Below are 2,051 nucleotides of genomic sequence, written 5' to 3' on the forward strand. Positions count from 1 at the left end.
TGAGTGAGTACATCCCATGTTCCTCTTTTTGGGTCTGACTTACCTCACTCAGGATAGTGTTTTCTATTTCCATCCAAGAAATGGGTTTATTTAAGATATAAAAGCTAGCCAATAAAAATCATGAACTAAAAAGTCAAATAGTGTTGTAATAACACAGTTTCTGTGTGATTATTTTGGGTCTGGGTGACTGGGACAAACAAGCACCCTCCAACAACAGGGGAAGGCCTTGGTCTTGCCTCCAAGTGAAGTATCAGACTTTGTTGACTCCCTATGGGAAGCCTTACCCTTTTTGAGAAGTTGATGGAGTGGTGGGGGGCAGGACAGGAGGAGGGAAGGGAGTAGAAATGGGGATAGCTACGTAAAATGAAAAAAGATCATATTTAAAAGATAAGAAATATAATTTGGCTGGTAAAGTGATCTGGACAACCATTTCTGAATGTAGTTTTCTCTGATTCCCAAGAAATTTGCCTTCAGGTGTCAATCATTTTCTTAAACAGAGTCAGACTCCATTTTAAATTTGCTCTGCTACTATTTTTCTTCCTAGTATTCCATTCTCAGAAGTATCTGTATTTGTATGTCATCAACTGTTTCTGGGTTTGATTAGTTTAATTGTATTGAGAGGCATTTACCTCCACTCAGATCAGACCTAATCTTCTTAATTCCAAATTCCCATGTTTATGGGAGGAAAACAAACAAAACCAAAAGTCATCAACTTACTTTTCCTACGAGAGTCATGAGTTTGACTCCATCTATTCAAACATGAGATGGTGTAATAACCCGAGGATCTTAGGCACATGTTGGATGGCGCAGCTGCCCCCTCTCCTTTATGAGATAACATCTTATTTCTATAGCTATGACTGGACTAACTGGCAGTGTCATTGATGACACTACAGAAAATAGCCACCTTGCTGTCACCTGACAGCCATCCCACAGATCCTGGACATAGTACTGATGTCTAGGAGTAGATTTAATTTTTGGATGAGTTCTAGTAGATTTTATATGTAGCAATCCTAAAAACAAAACAAAAGATTTTTATATAATTACCTTCAAAGCTGAGACCAGAATGAAATGTTTGACAAAATTTTATCGGTAGTTCTGAACCTTCCAAATACTCCAGTCCTTTAATACAGTTTCTCACATTGTGCTGATCCCCAACCACAAAACTCTTTTCATTGCTACTTCACAACTGCAATTTTGCCACTGTCACAAATGGCAATATGAATATCTGTGTTTTCCAATGCTCTTAGGTGACCCCTTTGAAAGAGCCGTTTGACCCCTAAAAGGGATCACAACCCCCAGGTTGAGGTCTGCTAGTCTAGACTATCTATTATTAAATGACAACACAGGAGAATCACCCAGAAAGTTCATATGAGAAGTTGTGTTGTTATTGCTGTTGTTGTTGTTTTGATAAAAGCAGTGTCTCTCTTCAGTTGTTCTTCTGGGGAGGGGAACTCATGGGTATCCATGTTTCTGGACAAGTCTAGCTTTTCTGTTTCCGAGGACTGCATGTTAGCAAAATGATATACATTAATGAAAGCTTGCACAGAGTGGTGTCTGCACTGCAGGCCACAGATGAGGCTTGGAATCCTGAATTTCAGAGAGGACCATGATGGAGCCCTGTGTTGTTGGCCAAAGCTGAAGAGATATTCCAGTGTCCAGCAACACATCAAAGACAGCCATAACCAGAAATAGCAACTGTGGCACCTAAATAGCAAAAGCCCCCTGAACAGGATTCTTCCACGTCTGGGGTAGGGAGAAGAAATGGACAGAGAAATTCTGTGCCCCAGCAGAACTGCACAGAGTGGGCATACACATGCAGATGCCCCTGCCACAACAACTGTGCGAACATCAGAGGACAATGTGTAAGAGACAGTTCTTTCTTTTTACTGTATGAGTCCTGGGTGTCATGTCATCAAGCTTGACAACAAACATTATTATTCACAGGGCCATCCTAATCTTGACAAAATCTTAGCTTCCTTGACAAAACTTTGATTATTAAAATGGCCACAAGTTGGGATAATTACATGAATGCTTCCACTATTTACTGTTAT

Source organism: Alexandromys fortis, unplaced genomic scaffold, assembly GCF_014885135.2.
Source record: "Alexandromys fortis isolate MF-2015 unplaced genomic scaffold, M_Fortis_MF-2015_v1.1 scaffold_168, whole genome shotgun sequence".
In the NCBI taxonomy this organism is placed as follows: Eukaryota; Metazoa; Chordata; class Mammalia; order Rodentia; family Cricetidae; genus Alexandromys; species Alexandromys fortis.